This window comes from Scyliorhinus torazame, chromosome 12 (genome assembly GCF_047496885.1).
Source record: "Scyliorhinus torazame isolate Kashiwa2021f chromosome 12, sScyTor2.1, whole genome shotgun sequence".
In the NCBI taxonomy this organism is placed as follows: Eukaryota; Metazoa; Chordata; class Chondrichthyes; order Carcharhiniformes; family Scyliorhinidae; genus Scyliorhinus; species Scyliorhinus torazame.
In genome coordinates this window covers 25278240-25296590 of record NC_092718.1, presented here as the reverse complement: position 1 = coordinate 25296590, position 18351 = coordinate 25278240, and the positions used below count along the sequence as shown (strand labels likewise).

Genomic DNA, 18351 nt, shown 5'->3' with positions numbered 1-18351 from the left:
TGAAGGGGGATCTTATTGAAACTTACAGGATACTGCGAGGTATGGATAGAGTGGACGTGGAGAAGATATTTCCACTTGTAGGAAAAATTAGAACCAGAGGACACAATCTCAGGCTAAAGGGGCGATCCTTCAAAACAGAGATGAGGAGGAATTTCTTCAACCATAAGGTGGTGAATCTCTTTGCCACAGAAGGCTGTGTAGGCCAAATCACTGAATGCCTTTAAGATAGAGATACATAGATTCTTGATTAATAAGGCAATCAGGGGTTATGGGGAGAAAGCAGGAGAATGGAGATGAGAAAAATATCAGCCATGATTGAATGGCGGAGCAGACTCGATGGGCTGAGTGGCCTAATTCTGCTCCAATGTCTTATGGTCTTATGAAATGCATGATGGGAGATGCCGGCGTTGGACTGGGGTGAGCACAATAAGAAGTCTTACAACACCAGGTTAAAGTCCAACAGGTTTGTTTCAAATCACTAGCTTTCGGAGCACTGCTCCTTCCTCAGGTGAATGAAGAGGTAGGTTCCAGAAACATATATATAGACAAAAGTCAAAGATGAAAGACGATACTTTGAATGCGAGCATTTGCAGGTAATTAAGTAATTACCTGCTAAATGAACTGCAAATGCTTGCATTGAAAGTATCGTCTTTCATCTTTTACTTTGTCTATATATATGCTTCTGGAACCTACCTCTTCATTCACCTGAGGAAGGAGCAGTGCTCCGAAAGCTAGTGATTTGAAACAAACCTGTTGGACTTTAACCTGGTGTTGTAAGACCTCTTATTATGAAATACAGATCCAGGTAAAACAATATGGTGGCAACTTATAATTATTTCAGTCTCGTTTGTGGCAAGTAAAGTTTCTCAGATGTTGCTTTAAAGTTGAATTGAAAGTAAAAGATTCTCAGTCAGCTGCAATGTTTCTTGTAACCAAATTCCCAGGTATTTGTGCCTCGGGTGAACTCAAGGTTGGAACATGTTCAGGGAAGCCCTCCTCCCACTTTCAAGGTATCGCCGCGTATTACCTTGGCTGCTTGTTTGACTCGCAGCTAGTTCGATTGCTTTCGGTGTAACTGTCGAAGAAGCGGACCTCACCTGATTAGGTTTTGTTTCTAGTTCTGAAACTATTTGTTCATTTTCACCCTGGGCCAGCAGTGCTGGTGGATGGATTGGTGTGGATGCACTTAGTAAGGGGTCAATGTTGGAGCCAATTAGAGAACAAGCCATCCTAGATGGAGTATTGTGTAATGAGACAGGAATAATTGGCATTCTAGATGTGCGAGGCTCCTTGAGGATGAGCGACTATAATCTGATCGAATTCTTCAAGACGGAGAGTGACATAATTGATTCTGAGTCTAGGATCCTGAATCTTAAGAAAGGAAACTGCGATGGTATGAGGTGCGAGTTGGATATGATGGATTGGAAAATGTTGTTTAAAGGGACGATGGTGGATAGGCAATGACAAACATTCAAAGTGTGCATGGGTGAACTGCAACAATTGTTCATTCCTGTCTGGCGAAAAATAAAATGGGAAAGGTGGTCAAACCATGGCTTACAAGGTAAATTAGAGATAGTATTAGATCCAAGGAAGAGGCATGCCAATTGTCCTGAAATAAACAGCAGACCTGAGGATTGGGAGCAGGTTAGAATTCTGCATGTCCGCCATGTACGGACCGCACCTTACCTCCCATCTTCTAACGGATTGGCTGAAAGGGTGGTACAGACATCTAAGCTGCAAATGCAAAAAGAGATCTCCGGTTCCCCTGAGACACGCCTGGCCCATTTCCTCTTCTAATACCAAATCACGCAAACGCCAGTAGCCTCGTCCTGCCAGACATTGGGGAAAGGGTCCGTGACCGGAAAGAACACTCAGAAGCACGACGACCCAGACCCGTCAGGAAATTTTCCGCGGGCAACGTGCTCTACATCTGGAATTTCGCTGATGGGGTGTGGTGGTTCCCAGGTCAGTGGTGAAGCGATCGGGTCTGGTTTGTATTCCGTATGAGTACAGGGAAGAGAATCGAAAAGGTACGTGAACAAAGTCCGCAGCCGGGCCCGACAGGTCCTCGAGGGAAAATCAAAGCCGCCCCAGACCAGTGCTGCACCGTCTTCTGGAGCAGCCACCTTTGATACGCAGTGAGGTGGATGAGCTCCTTGTCCTGGAAATGCGGGAGCTTGACTCATCCGACCCCAAACCGGCCATGGAGGGTTGGATTCTCCGATTCTGGGGCTATGACCCCACGCCGGCGTGGGAACAGTGGAGTTTTACGCCAGAAAAACTGGTGCACCGATTCCCCGTTTTGCTGGGGGCTAGCAGGATGGCAGCGTAGAGCACTCGGGTGTCACTGCCAATACGCCCTGGAGAATTTCCGGGTCCGTGGCCACGCATGCACATGGTGGCAGCCTGCAGCGGCCGCGCTGTGCTACATGGCGACGGCCGGTCGCGGACCCAGCCCGCGAAACCGACCCCCCTTCGGCCGGCTCGCATGCCCGGACCAGCCCCCCATAGTGCTCCCAGCCCCGAATAATGTCCCCCTCCTGCCGCGGATAGGCCCTCCCCCGGCTATTGTGGCGCTGGACTGAGCCCACAGCTGCCACGCCGAGTTCCCGATGGGTGAGACCATGAGAGACCCATGCTGTCGGGAACTCGGCCAGTCGGGGGCGGCTCATCGGGTGTGGGCCTCAGCCAATGTCCTGAAGCCGTGGATACGGTGCGCAGCGTACTCCTAGAGTACGGCGCTTTGAGGGGCCAGAGCATCGCGAAAGCGCCGCTGTCCCCAATTTTGTTTTAAACTTGGATTCTCCGTCCGGTTGCCGAAAGCGATTTCGGTGTCGGCGACCGGAGAATCCAGCCCAGAGACTTTGCCAATGGTGGTCAAAACAGATCCGCTGGCGGCCGCCCACCTGAGAATGGAGGAACCATCCAAGCGTCCGGTCCGCAAACGTCGTACCACGGTTCATTGCACCCCTTCGGGCCCAGAGCGGCCCCCAGCAAAGCGAGCAAAGGATCTTCCCCGTCGAGATGGAAAACGTGTCGGACTTGGGGTGGGGAGGGGTGTTATAACCCCACCAGAGACCATGGGTCTGCAACATCAGAGTCCTCGTGGCGCTAGCTGAATATGATCTCCGCAGGTGAGAGGGCGGAGCTACACCCTCAAGCCAAGGGCCCCATGGGACATACATTCCCCGGCCCAAGTGTGGGCCTGGCACGGGAGACCTTTCGGGGAGTTGGAGTTGTATTCCAGTAGGCAAAATAAACCTCTACTTTCCAAATCATCAAAGAAGACAAACAAATCATCCAGAAGCATTTCTTTATTAATACGTGTGATTATATAATTGACAGCAATTTAAAATCAGTTAACAGAAGCAATTTTTTTCTGTTCAAGAAATATGACCCTCCATTTAACCGTGATGATCCCGAGTGTTTCTAGATCTGACCAATAATGAAAAGCTGATGCTAAGCATAATAGATCCTTTGTCTTCACAGCTCTGTCTTAGAACAACACAGTCTTTCTATTTAGTACTTCCTGTCCTCCCAAACTCCAGCAGAATTAGGGGCTGGTTTAGCACAATGGGCTAAACAGCTGGCTTGTAATGCAGAACAATGCCAGCAGCGCGGGTTCAATTCCCGTACCAGCCTCCCTGAGCAGGCGCTGGAATGTGGCGACTAGGGTCTTTTCACAGTAACTTCATTGAAGCCTACTTGTGATAATAAGTTATTATTATAATTGTTGATGGTTCTATTACGTCTATTTATATTTTGAGGCATTTTTAGTTCATGATGTTGTGGCAGCACATAGTTTATCGCAGTGTTATTGAGGCCAGTTCTTTATGCCAGTCACACATTCAAATCCATCAACGCAAACAAAAGAGAAACTAACCTTCAACCCTCAAGGACATGACCAACAAAAATGGAGGTGTAATCAAGGCATCAAACATGCTGAGAAGCAGAGAGAGGGCTGTGCTGAAAATCTTTTGGCAATGAAAGAGTGGATGGGATTATTGGAGTGAGATTTGCATCTCTGCCAATGAATTCCAAAAATGTCACATTCTTATTTGATGTTCTCCCACCACACATCAACAAATATGATGATTTGTGTCTAAAACTTGCATTAGATTTGATGTAAGAACAGCATTTCCCTCTCTTTGCTGCTCACAAGGATTGACATCTACTCCACAGATAGCTCACCAAAAGACTGCAGTAAAATCGATAATATTCAGAAAGGAAAGCAATAGATATTGCATTAAACTATTGTTAAAGTAAAATAATTCAAAGTCCCTTTCACAGTAAAAGCAAATATCTACTGTGTTTTTTGCTTTTTCCCTCCAGCGATGTTGCAAAGTTTTTTCAACAATAGAACTGTCAGAGTTGCAACCTTCAGTAACACATTTAATACGAAGAACATCACGTCTACACAATAGTAAACATACCAGGGGAGTCGGTAAGATTCTGAGCGTAAATGTGCTGCACCTTTATGTCGAGCAACATACTCAATCCAGAAAATGGCTCTCTCCATTGGAGACTCTGGTTGATCCCTGTGGAGAGCAGAGAGTTTCTGCATGTTATCCCGATAGGATGTGTTGTTTATGACTTCGTTAAGTGCCTGCAAAAGATCGCTTGACTGCATGGCTGCGACATTAATGACTTTGGCTGCCCCTCGGGTTTCAAGTCTGTGCAAATTGTCAAACTGGTCATAAAACAGAGGGATGCCAACTACTGGCACTCCGTGATAGATGGCTTCATAAACTCCATTGATGCCACCATGAGCAACAAAGGCTCGTATCTTGGGGTGCCCTAGAAGGTCATTCTGAGGGATCCATTTTGCCAGTAGCGTATTATTTCCTAAATTGGGAGGGATCTTTCCATCGTGTCTCCAAATAACTTTCTGAGGTACTTGAGCAAAGGCCTCTGCTATTTTCATTGTAATTTGCATTGGCAAAGAGCTGACAAAGGTCCCCAGAGACATCACAATAATCCCATGTTCCCCTGAGGATTGGACAAACTCTTCAAACTCTGCTGCTAGAGGTTTGGATGGTTTACACTGGAATCCCCCAATGTAAACAATGTTTGGCATGGTGGGTCTCGGAAATTCAAATATAAAATCAACCCTCATCAGCCACACATCTGCCCTCAGGAGAATCGTCTCGATATCTGTGTCTGGGCCCAGATAGCGATGACAGAGTTCATTGTACATCGGGTTAGTTAGAAATTTTGAAATTAGTAATGAAAGAAGATTTAGGATGACATTTTGTGTCCTTTGGAGAAAGCTCATTTTATCTGTCAATCGCGAGCCAGAGATTGGGACATAAGAAGGAGGCGATGGTGCAAAATGAAAATGGGCATCTCCACTGTTGAGCCATCGCACATTGTACACCAAAGGGAGCTTTAAAGAATAAGCTAGCATCGAACCTGTAGGAATGGCAGGGTCGGTAAGTACTAAGTCAAAATGTGCACTCTCAAGCTGTTTTAACAATTTTTTGTTTTCATAAATTGCAATGATTAACTCTCGAATCAAATTATTACAAGTCTGTGCAAAATACATCTTTGCATATTGGAACTTAACAATGACCCAGGTTGTCCAACCATTTTGTAAGGTGTCTATTACGTTTTGCACAAAATGTGACACAGCCTGTTCACTTGTATTTTTGCGAAGAGATCCCGGGCGTTCAACCGCAATGGATTGATATAGATCAGGCCTCTCTTTAATGTAAAACGATGATGAGAAATAAAAGACTGTGATGGTGTGCCCATGAAGTTTCAGTTCTTCTACTAGAATTCTCATATTGACCCAGTGGCTTCTATCAACTGGAACAACCAATATATTGGCCCCCTGTGTAATTGGACAGGCCAGGGTGGCGATGATGCCAAGAGTGTACGCAACCTGGAACCTGCTTTTCTGTGCAAGACTCTCCATATTGAAAGCAAAAGTCACATCCAGATCCTGTTGGAGAATTGAAGAGAAACATTAGTAATACAACAAAAATGAGAAAATATATCATAACAAATAAGGGGAGATTTAGGCCAATTGTCTGATCAGTGTTTCAATAAGCATTGAGGACAAGTCAACCTTCTCAACTCTACCTTTTCCCTCAGAGGCCGAAATCGGGAACCGTGCCGATCGGATTCTGATCTAACTGACCCGTTCCTGGCGAGATCCGGATCCCACCGCGATATGGCGAGTCAACAAGAATCACCAATTCAGGATAATCTCCATCCCGTTAACGGGAGGGGCGCCCAGTTGGGTGGATCGGCCACCATCGGTGGGGTGTTGCCCCTGGGCTGGGGGGTGATGGGCTTAGCGTCCGTGGGTCCATCATGCCACCACCCACCCCGGATTGTGTATACCTACATGATGGGGAACTTCAGCTGCTGCCTGTCCGTCCCACCAAACACCCCCAGGGCAGAGCCCTGTCCGTGGTAATAGGGTGCAGGTCACTTTAACTCCCACTGACCGGCCTCTGACTTCACAATTGAAGGCTTTCGCTAATAGGGAATTGGTAATGTGAGTTGTGTGAGCACTCACCTGCTCCCAAATGGATTCCCGTGGGTAGACGTGCCATGGTCGCAGGAGTGTGTTACTGCCTAGCATCCCAATCAGACTGTAAGGGCTGTGCCAACAACACAGAGGCAACAGCCGACCCCCCAAGAGCTGGGCCTCAGCACTGGGGATACCCTCCGTGAACAGAGGTCGGATGTGTGGATTGTGGAAGGAACCTGACCCCAGTCCAAGTAACATTCCCGGCGGGGGTCTGGGGTCCAGTACCCTGCTCTGGCTGGGGTGTGTGTGTAGGGTAGTGTTTCCCAGCACAACCGGCTCGTTAGCTGGCACCCTGAGAGAAGGCAGGGAATGTAAGGATGGGGTGGTTTGGGGGCTATAAGGGTCCCAGGGTGGAAGCCCTAACTGGTTGCCAGTCTCTCACCCTCTCCAATTCCTTACAGATATCACATGATGGATGATATCGTGGACCGTTGCAGTGGCGGTGGCAGCCAGTCAGCCAGACGCTGGAGAAGGTGGCGGCAGCAGAGTTGATAGAGGCTCGAGGTGGCAGCCAATGTGCAGGGACCCGTCCCACACCACGTGGGCCCGACCGCCCATCAGGTCACCGAGGGACCCAGAGGGGGAGGCCAGCAACGGCCCAAGGTGCAGAGGTGTCGCTGGTCGCTCAAAGAGATGTCGGACATCATGTGCCGCAGGAGGCTCAGCCTCAACGGGGGGGACGGTGCGGCACCTGTGCCATGTCCTTGGCACCAGGTAGAGGTGGAGCATTCCCTGGTGACCATCAAGGGCACTGCAGCCCTCAAACATTACACCTTGGGTTCATTTCAGAGCTCGGGCGGGGACTTATGCGCCATATCCCAAGTAACAGCCCACAAGTGCAAAGTCACGGATGCCCTGTTTGTCTGGGCAGCTATCTATATAAAATTTCACCTGGTCCAGGCCCATCAAGATGCCCACGTAACAGGATCATATGCCATCACTGGGATGCCCCAGGTCCAGGAGATAATAGATGGCACGCATGCCGCCTTGCGCGTACAGGGCGGTCCAGGAGTGCCCTTCATTAAGAGGAAGGGATTCCACTGCCTGGATGTTCAACGTGTGCGACCACCACGTGTGTGCACACTTCCCAGGGGGTGTGTACGCAGTTACATCCTGGGGCAGTCCGAGATCCCTGGTGTCTTTGAGGGACACCCCAGGATGACTGGTTGGCTCTTGGGGGATAAGGGGTACGTGTTGAGGTCCTGGCTAATGAAGCCATCACAGTGTCTGAAGACCGATGCGGAGACCTGATATAGCAAGGCTCATATGGCCACCCGGGCTGTCATTGAGCAGTGCATCGGACTGCTCAAAATGCAGTTCCGAATACTCGACTGTTCTGGTGGTTCAGTGCAGTGCACCCGGCGAGGGTCGCCAGCTTTGTGATGGTCTGTTGTGCCCTCCACAACCTGGCACAGCAGCGGGGCCAAGTGCTGGATGTGGAGGAGGAGGAATATGCGACCTTGTCTGAGGAGGAAGGCGTGGAGGAGCTGGACCAGGAGGGGCTGGAGGGTGATCCGGGGAATATCCGCGTGAGCAGCCAGAGGATGGAGGAGAGGCGGTGGTGGCAAGGATCTGGCATCCCCGGAGGACCAGGGAGGCCCTCATTCTTGTCCACTTCTCATAGGACATGGCTTCATCCATCATCTCACCTCCTCCTCCCTTCCCACCAAAATCCCACCCGTTCCCCCGACCCGTTCCACCCCCCCAAAACCATTCTCCCATCCACCCATTCCCTGCCTCACCCCCGAATCGCCCTGGTCCACCCTCCCAGGATCGCCATTGTACACCACAAAAACACATTACACCCGAGACGTGTGAAGCCTCTTTCACGTTATTTCACACTACCCTCCCAGGATCAGTGTAATTCCAGGGTAATGGGCCGATGTCGGCACTGTCAGCGGATCAATATGAAAGGCAGGAGGGTGATGATAACCCACTATGAGGTGAACTCTGGTGTTCCTCAATCTATGCCATAGTCTAAATCCTGTCTGTCTACTGATAGCGCGCTCACACCCACCACCTGCACTTGGGTGGTAGGGGGGGACGTCAGATATACGACCACAGGGCCCTGGCCTGGTGCCGGGGAAGGCAAAGGGCAACTGGGAAGGGGGGGTACAGGCCGGCCCGCAGTGTGAAATAACGTGACAGAGGCTTCACACGTCTCGGGTGTAATGTGTTTTTGTGGTGTACAATGGTGGCCATAACTGTCCCCAGCAACCGATAGAGCCACCCTCTCCCCACCCCCTCACCCCACCCCTCAGTCCCTCTCAGTGATCCACAAACTGCTTCGCCCTCCAAGCTCTGCCACTATGTCTAGCAATGTCCCCAGGACACACGTCGGAGCAGGAGGCAGCCTGCTGCTTTCCGTGTCCTGTGGCCTTTGATGCCCGTGTCAGGCGTCGTCTGGAGGGCCTGGGCGAGGATGGTCCCGGCTGACTTGCCGGTGGCACATTCCTCACCGTGCCAGCCTGTTTCACCCGCTGACCCGAAGATTGTCAGGATGGAGGACTCGGGAGAGTTGGTGATTGCCGCCTCCCCATAAGGAGGCTCCGGGTTGGCCTCCATGGTGTCCATAGGGCCTGGTCCACCTTGGAATCATCTTGTAATGGAGGGGCAACTGGAGTGAGCTCCCCAGTGTATGCTCCATGGTGCCAATGCCCTCAGCGATGCCCTCTGTGACCAGCCATGCTCTGGAGTGCCTCGCCAATTTCCACTGCGTCTGGGACACGATCCTCCATGATTGGGGCATGCTCTGACGTGTCTTCGCAATGCCCACCTGAGACTGGGACATGGTTCGCAGCGCCCCTGCAAGGTCAACATGAGACTGGGACATGATCCTCGGTGACGAGAACATGTTCCGTAGCATCTCAGCAAGGTCCACCTGCGCCTGGGACATGTCCCCCAGTGACTGGGACATGCTACCGAGGTGCTCAGCCATGCCCGTCGCCGACTGAGCAACACCTTGCAAACCATCACTCATGCTGCAGTGGTCGCCACCCTAGCAGTGTTGTCCTCGGTGCCACGCAATGCTGGCGCCATCTCCTGTGCCTGGAGCCTCTGGGATTCGTCTAATCGGCTATGGACCCCCTGGAGTGACGCTGACATCCCCCTCTGAATCTCACGGCCGCACGCTAGCACCTGCACCAGCTCCGGGATAAACTGGCCCAGCGGCTTGACATCTGACAGGGACCCAGTTGGGTTCATGGATCCAGCAGATTTCCGACTACTGTCTCCCCTGATGTTCCTGCCTAAACCTGATGTGCATCAGCAACTGTGTTGTGCTCACCGGATTGTGCTCCAGAGGCCTGTCCACGACGTTCACCCACCAAGGTGTGTGTCTCTGCACTGGTGGAGGGTGGGGCTCATAGCTGTGACGGTAGCATCCTCAGAGCTCTCCTCTGAGGTGTTCTCTTGGAAGTTTGGGCAGGATGGGGGGGGGGGGGGCAACCCGGATGGGTCAGCACCATCAGATGGGGATCCTGCGGGATAATGGACATGTGGTCAGTAATAGGGAAGGATCTTCATGCTGGTATGAACAACACATGTGTGGCAGGTTATCTGGGTGGGGGCCGGTGGATGCTCACGTCTATGACGCAGGCCAAGGTTGAGGTTGGTGACAGCCTCGGTCGCCCCCGTGACCTCCAGGGCCCGTTCCTCGTAGGGGGTGAAATCTCTGACGTCTGGCCCCTCTGAGCCCTTTCCCGTCTCTAATGGGTCAACTTCTTCTCTGGGGACAGAGAGGGGCCATCGTAAACCGGGTGCTTCATGTATCACGGGGGTTGGTGGGTGGAGTCTGCGGCGGAGACTGGCATGGGCACCGCTGCTGGACACAGGTGGGGTCTGCAGGTGGGTGCCGGGGTGTGCTAAGATACGGTATTGTAATGGGTGAGGGGATGGTGCAGTGCCAACTGCAGGGTCTTTGGGGGGGTTGCGGCCGGGGGGTGGCAGGCAGGACTGGTGCCAGAGGACTGATGCCAACTCAACCATGCGGCCAGGTGGAGGTCGTTGAGCTTCTTGCGGCATTGGGTGGCAGTCTTCCTGGTGACGCTCCCCGTGCTGACGGCCGCTGCCACTTCCTCCCAGGTGGCGCTGACTGCCCCTCTGACCTCCTTGGGGGTACAGGGTATCCCTTCTGGACTTCACCACGTCCAACAGTCAGGCCAGGTCGGCATCTCCAAATCGGGGAGCGGGTCGGAGTGGGGGTATGGCTGCGTGCTGTCTGGGGTTTGCCCTGCAGGATCAGTATAAGTGCTGTTCCCCCTCGTTAGCGAGATAATGCCGGTTGCAGTCCAGGTGAATCAGCTGGTGGGACAGTCATTTCTGGCACGAAACCCATGGCGCATCATTACCGGCCCTAGTTGACATTAGATACCAGTGGCGGTCTCGCTTAGCCGACCGCCAGGAAGCCCCCGGCAATTCCCACTCACTACTACACTGAGAAACATTTCCATTAGATTCCGCCCAATATCTGCTGAGCTATGATTTTAGTGTCTCTCGTTTTGAGAGCAGATTAAAGTCCCACCGGACTCCAGTGGAGATGATTCAGAAAGATAACCGTGGGTGAAGTTACATACCTGGGGCGAAATTCTCCGGAAACGGCGTGATGTCCGCCGACTGGCGCCCAAAACGGTGCAAATCAGACGGGCATCGCGCCGCCCCAAAGGTGCGGAATGCTCCGCATCTTTGGGGGCCGAGCCCCAACATTGAGGGGCTAGGCCGGCGCCGGACGAATTTCCGCCCCGCCAGCTGGCGGAAAAGGCCTTTGGTGCCCCGCCAGCTGGCGCGGAAATGACATCTCCGGGCGGCGCATGCGCGGGAGCGTGAGCGCCCGCTGACAGCTTCCCACGCATGCGCAGTGGAGGGAGTCTCTTCTGCCTCCGCCATGGTGGGGACCGTGGCGGAGGCGGAAGGGAAAGAGTGCCCCCACGGCACAGGACCGCCCGCGGATCGGTGGGCCCCGATCGCGGGCCAGGCCACCGTGGGGGCACCCCCCGGGGCCAGATCGCCCCGCGCCCCCCCAGTGCCGGAGACTTCGGCAACCGCCGGGGGCGGGATTCACGCCAGCCCCCGGCGATTCTCCGACCCGGTGGGGGGTCGGCGAATCTCGCCCCAGATCCCCGATGGAATTTACACCCACCCCTTGTAAGGAGCACCTGCTGAAATCACATTGCCAAGTAAATCTGTCGCAGGGGGATTGAGTTTAAGAGCCGCGAGGTTTTGCTGCAGCTTTATAAAACCCTAGTTAGACCACACTTGGAATATTGTGTCCAATTTTGGTCACCTCATTATAGGAAGGATGTGAATGCTTTGGAGAGGGTGCAGAGGAGAGTTACCAGGATGCTGCCTGGACTGGAGGGCATGGCTTATGAAGAGAGGTTGAGGGAGCTAGGGCTTTTCTCACTGGAGCTAAGAAGGCAGAGAGGTGACTTGATAGAGGTGTACAAGGTGATGAGAGGCATGGATAAGAGTAGCTATCCAGAGACTTGTCCCCAGGACAGAAATGACTGTCACGAGGGGACATCATTTTAAGGTGATTGGAGGAAGGTATAGGGGAGATGTCAGAGGTAGGTTCTTTACACAGAGAGAGGTGGGTGTGTGGAATGCACCGCCAGCAGAGGTGGTGGAGTCAGAGTCATTAGGAACAATTAAGCGACTCTTGGAGGCACATGGACAGCAGTAAATTGAAGGGGTGTAGGTTAGGTTGATCCTAGATTAGGATAAATGATCGGCACAACATCGTGGGCTGAAGATTAACCCTTACCAACTTTTACAGATGCAGCATAGAAAGCATCCTATCCGGCTGCATCACAACCTGGTATGGCAACTGCTCGGCCCAGGACCGCAAGAAACTTCACAGAGTCGTGAACACTGGCCAGTCCATCACACAAACCTGCCTCCCATCTATTGACTCCATCTACATCTCCCGCTGCCTGGGGAAAGCGGGCAGCATAACCAAAGACCCCTCCCACCCAGCTTACTCACTCTTCCAACTTCCTCCATCGAGCAGGAGATACAGAAGTCTGAGAACACGCACGAACAGACTCAAAAACAGCTTCTTCCCCGCTGTTACCAGACTCCTAAACAACACTCTTATGGACTGACCTCATTAACACTACACCCTGTATGCTTCGCCTGATGCCGGTGCTTATGTAGTTACATTGTATACCTTGTGTTGCCCTATTATGTATTTTCTTTTATTCCCTTTTCTTCCCATGTACTTAATGATCTGTTGAGCTGCTCGCAGAAAAATACTTTTCACTGTACCTCGGTACACGTGACAATAAACAAATCCAATCCAATTCAAGTGCCTGGACTGTATTGTTCTATGTTCTAAAAGCAGCAATGAGGCCACAGTAAATTTTAAAATAACTTACCTGACTTGGACTATAGCAGCAGGAGTGTTCCTCTGTATCGCTGAAGGAAAGTCTGGGCACTACAACAAAGTGCTCTGCTGTACTAGAAACGGAAAATACTGGAAAAACACAGCAGCTCTGTCAGCGTCTGTGGAGAGAGAAAGAGGTTTTGAGTCCGTATGACTGCTCAGAGCTGCTTCTGCTGCTCTGGCCTCCTCCTCACAGCTCCCTCTGATTTCTATTCTCTGCCTCTTTCTGCTGCAAATGGCCAAACAGCAGGGCAGCAGCATTCAGATGAGTCCTGGCAGTTAAAAGAGTTGAAATTTGTTAATCTTCTGACTTCCTCCCACTCCATGCAAGAGATTGCTGTCGACACCTATGGCTTCCCGCCATGAGTTTAAATCAGCCTTCTTGTATTTGATTGCTCGACACACTCGGAACTTCTCTCAGTAACTGACGCGTCCTTTTGTGAGTTCTGTTGATTTCCAATTTCTGCATATGCTTTTTATGAACAGGATAAGGAATAGAATGAGACCATTCAGCCTCTTGTGTCTGCTCTGCCATTTTATTGTGCCTTATCTACGACCTATCTTCATAGAACCGACTTTGCCCCATGTCCCTTCATGAAGTTGAATAACAAAAGATGATCTATTTCAGGTTTACCATTCATAATTGACCCAGCATCATCTACCATAAGTGAAATGTGGTTCCAAATGCCTTCCCTATGCTCCCTCCTCTGTTCCCATTGTTACGGACCGAATTGATGTGTTCTTTTCACTGTGTAAAGAACACAGCTGACGTTAAACGGCAGGGTATTCCAAATTCCAGAAGGGAAATTTGAACCGCCTGCTCTCAATAGTATTTTTGCAATTTGCTATCATGTGACAAAAGATGTAAAAACTTGAGAAGGAAGTCCCAGACATCATTGCGACGATTTTAAATAAAATACATGATCATTAAACAATTAAATACACAGCAAGAAAGTCAACTAGAATTACACTTACCTAATTCAATGGCTCTGCGCATCATTCCTTAATTTATCCCGATCCAAACCCCATTGTTTCCCTAACATCAGAGGTAATCCTCCCCGAACAACATCCTATTGGGCTGGTTTAGCACAGTGGGCTAACAGCTGGCTTGTAATGCAGAACAATGCCAGCGGAATGTGGCGACTCAGGGCTTTTCACAGTAACTTCACTGAAGCCTACTTGTGACAAGAAGTGAATATTATTTTAATTGGGTTTGTAACACGATAGACAAAGTTCAGTAATTGTTACCACACCAGGCATTTATATCTTTCAGGGTTGTTTCTAACCTGGGCAGAAAAATTGGTTGTTCAAGCAGGCTTTTGCACAGTCACAGCTCTCTGGGAGTTAAAATAGATTCTCCTGCAGTGGGCTGAGGTATCAAAAGCAGCTAACTTGCATGGGTTGAAATTGCTCCTGATATACCGTTTTCCCTTTTGATCTCCCTTATCTGTACTAACCACCTCAGAAGTCACACTTAATTGCATTTGTATGGTGAGCACACCTTTTCGAATGTAATTGTGCAGTTCACACCTCGTCCCTTTATTTGAACGTCTTACTCACATCCTTGACGTTCTATTCGCCATTGTTACCAACTTGCCTCAGGTGGTTACCTGTGTAAAGGATTGCTCGGCTCAGCAACATATCAGAAGCACCAGTCCATTAACCAAATCAAACTGTCTCTGCCACTACACAGCTTCCATCTTTAGTTAAAATCAAACATAGAACCAGTCGAACACATTCCAAATTACTGGATTTCATTGATTTTTGATGATATCATGATTTGTGACACTAAGCAGGAAATAAAGCCTTAGTTTGTGTAATATCAAAGTTTAACCCTGGGAGCCCAGGTCTGGTAAATAGAACCTGCACTCCTTATAAGGTCAAAATATCCTTCCTAATGTATGGTGCCCAGAACCAAACACTGTACTCTATATGTGGTCTAACTGGAGTGTTGTTGCTTTGACTTTGCAGCTTTGTGCATCCTTGCATTACAGTCCTTTAGAAATAAAGGGGGCTGGATTCTCCGCCCCCCCCGACGTTGAAATCGTGTTCAGCGACGGGGCAGAGAATCCGTTTTGGCGCCGAAATCGGGAGCTGCGCTGGTTTTTAAATTCTCCCCCCCTCCGAAAATCGGCGTACTCACGGAGTACGCTACGCCGAATATCCACCGCCTCAGGCCATTGCCTGAGACCCACCCCACGATGCTCCGTCACCGATCGGCCGAATTCCCGACGGCGTGGTTCTCTCATGGTCCCACCATTCGGGATCCTCGCATGGAGGCTGTGGACTCAGTCCGGGGCCGCCACAGTGAGGGGAGGGCTGATCAGCAGGCAGGGGGGACTTCATTTGGGGCTGGGAGCAATGTGTGCGGGCGGCCCGGGGAGTGCGGGCGGCCCGGGGAGTGCTAGCGGACGATGCGGGGCACTATTTTGCCGGTCCAGGTTCGCAGGCTGAGTCCGCCATGGAGCACGGCACGGCCGCTGCAGGTGCCGACCTCTGAGCCGGAAGTGCAGGGGGGCCATATCGGCAGCTAGAGCTGCGACCTCCATGACGGCTGTCTGCTAACTCCCAGCAAAACTGTGACCCAGTTTCCTTGGTGTAAAGGAGCACAGATTTCCCGACGGCATGGGGACTTCATCCCAAAAACGGAGAATCAAGCCCAGGGCAACATTCCATCAGCCTTTTGGATGATTTTCCGTACCTTAGAGCTTCCTGTGGCTTGGGGATCCACCAAGATGGAAAGAAACACACAAGAAAGGGAACTGCACATGGGCACAGCTTCCTTTCTTAGCCAAGAAGGTGATACAACGTACAGACAGATAAGAGGCCACATTCGGGTAGGACATTTTACAATTCAGAACCATGTTCTAATCTTAAAGCACAGCCTCATGAATAACGGAAAACATTTGACCAAGCGTGACTTTAAGCAAGGTTCCCTTTCCTGAAAGTTGCGACTTACTCTGATTTGGCAAGATTGTACATTTCCTTAGAATTAAAGAGGGCTGTTCTTCAGTGGAAATTAAGTCACCAAAACCAAATTTGGTGCACAAAGGGAACCTCGTTACAGTTTACAGGCCCCACTGTATGTAAGAAATTAATTAGGCAGTTGTAGAATTGTCCGTTTTGGAGGGAAAAATAAAAAAGAATCATATTATCTAAGTGGTGACAGTTTGAAGAGCTCTGAGATGCAGTGTGTGCTCTGGTGCAGTCATTGTCAAACTCGGGGGTGCGACCCGCGGGTGGGTGGTGGGCAGGTGTCGGGGGAGTCGCGGAGCCATCCGTCGCGGTGCTCCCGATCGTGCAAATCATAGAATCATCATAGAAACCATAGAATCATAGAATTTGCAGTGCAGAAGGAGGCCATTCGGCCCATCGAGTCTGCACTGGCTCTTGGAAAGAGCACCCTATCCAAGGTCAACACCTCCACCCTATCCCCATAACCCAGTAACCCCACCCAACACTAAGGGCAATTTTGGACACTAAGGACAATTTATCATGGACAATCCACCTAACCTGCACATCTTTGGACTGTGGGAGGAAACCGGAGCACCCGGAGGAAACCCACGCACACACGGGGAGGATGTGCAGACTCCGCACAGACAGTGACCCAAGCAGGAATCGAACCTGGGACCCTGGAGCTGTGAAGCAATTGTGCGATCCACAATGCTACCGTGCTGCCCCTTATCTACATCTGCCTTAAAATCATTCAAAAATTCTGTTTCCAACATCTTTTGAGCGAGAGTTTCAAAGACTCACAACCCCCTGAGAAAAAAATATTCTCCTCACCTCTGTCTTAAACGAGCGGACCTTTATTTTTAAACAGTGACCCCTAGTTCTAGACTTTCTCACAACAGGAAACATCTTCTCCACCTCCATCCGGTCGAGCCCCTTGAGGATCTCATATGTTTCAATCAAGTCGCCTCTTCCTCTTCTAAACTCCAGGGGATACAAGCCAAACTTGTCCAACCTTTCCTCATAAAGCAACCCGCCCATTCCAGGCATTGGTCTCGTAAACATTTTGTGAACTGCTTCCAAAGTATTTACATCCTTCAATAAGGAGACCAATACTGGAAAGTACTCCAGATGTGGTTTCACCAATGCTCTGTCCAACTGCACGGGGAGGTGCAGGTGGGAGTAGTATGGGAGGCGCTGAAGGCGGTGGTCAGGGGAGAGTTAATCTCCATCAGGGCTCATAGGGTGAAGAGAGAGGGCAGGGAAAGGGAGAGGTTAGTGGGGGAGATTTTAAGGGTGGACAGGAGCTATGCAGAGGCCCCTGATGAGGGCCTACTCAGGGAGAGACGAAGTCTCCAGACGGAGTTCGACCTGTTGACCACAGGGAAGGCAGAGGCACAGTGGAGGAAGGCACAGAGGGCGATATATGAGGGGGCATTTGAGCAAGAAAGCGCATGAATGATCCGGAAACTGACATGTACGGGAAGTTTCCAATGTACAAAGTTCTGTATCTTATTGACTTGCCATATTCATGTCTTGCCACGCGAGTTCTCTTTCTTTTCTTTGTTACGGGGTGGGGGGGGTGAGGAATTCAGTCCTGAGAGCCTGCTGCACCTTCATTTAAATCACGGCTGATCTGATTGTGGCGTCAACTGCACTTTCCTATCATCCCCACAACCTGTGACTCCCTTGCTGATCAAAAATATCTCAAACTCACCCTTGAATATATTCAATGGCCCAATGGTTCTCGAGGGAAGAAATTAGACCCAAACATTCCAACATAATCTGTGCTCAAAAACTATCAGCAAATATTCAACATCACGGGCGTCATTCTCCGACCCCCCCCAGCGGGTCGGAGAATGGCCGTTGGCCGCCGTGAATTCCGCCCCCGCCGGTTGCCGAAGTCTCCGAAGGGAGAAAAGACGGCGGGGCGTCAATGGCGCCGCAGACCTCGGAGAATGGCACGGGTGGGCGCAAGGCAATGGATTTTGGGCCTGCCGATATTCTCCCGTCCGGATGGGCCGAAGTCCCGTCGACGTGATGACGGGTCACGTCGGCGTAAATCAAACCACCTTTCAATCGGCGTCAACCTGTGCTCAAGGTTTACGCCGACCAGCGTGGAGGTGGGTGACGGCCTGGGGGTTGGCCGCTGGACAGGCGATGGCGTGGCCGCAGTGTGAATGTGTGGGGGAGAGGTGTGTGTAGGGTTTTGTGTGTGTGTGTGCGGCGGGGGGGGGGGGGGGGGGTTAGAGTGGGCTGGGCTCCGGGGGAGTGCCGGGAGGGGGGATGGGGTCCGTGCCGGGGAGGAGGATGGGGTCCGTGCCGGGGAGAGGGGATGGGGGGGGGGTCCGTGCCGGGGAGGAGGATGGGGGGGGGTCCGTGCCGGGGGAGGGGGGATGGGGGGGGTCCATGCCGGGGAGGAGGATGGGGGGGGGGGGTCTGTGCCGGGGGAGGGGGGATTGGGGGGTCCGTGCCG

The 18351-nt window shown here is 51.3% G+C and overlaps 1 pseudogene; it reads right to left on the bottom strand.

Moving 5' to 3' along the window:
* Window positions 1-3330: 3330 nt before the first annotated feature.
* LOC140387454 (UDP-glucuronosyltransferase 2C1 pseudogene) lies at window positions 3331-5931 on the bottom strand (annotated as a pseudogene).
* Window positions 5932-18351: the final 12420 nt, after the last annotated feature.